The following is a 381-nucleotide window of genomic DNA, read 5'->3' as shown; positions in this document are numbered from 1 at the left end:
ATTATATATATTGTCATTATTAGATTTATGTTGCTAAGTTGCGAGTATGTGAGAAAAGTTTTTAAGTTAGCTGTTTTTGGATCATTTTTGGATTTCCTGTCATTTTAGAAATAGCCTTAAAATATTTAATAGTGACTATCCATTTTGGTTGTAATTTACTCAAAGCAGCTACTTATCCCTCTCTTTGACCACACTAAGGATATAAAGTAAATGTAAATGTAGTGACACAATACAAATCGTTTTTTTTAAACAGTTAAAGGAAATCAATCATTTCTCAATAACGTTAAATAAAATTCAGAAGCAATAATGTTTAAAAAAGACTGGTCCTGATGAATCATTTGACATGATGAAAATCAGTTATTAGCTACAAAGTTGTTTGTT

This window comes from Austrofundulus limnaeus, unplaced genomic scaffold (assembly GCF_001266775.1).
Source record: "Austrofundulus limnaeus strain Quisiro unplaced genomic scaffold, Austrofundulus_limnaeus-1.0 Scaffold57, whole genome shotgun sequence".
Taxonomy (NCBI): Eukaryota; Metazoa; Chordata; class Actinopteri; order Cyprinodontiformes; family Rivulidae; genus Austrofundulus; species Austrofundulus limnaeus.
This window is presented reverse-complemented; position numbering follows the sequence as displayed.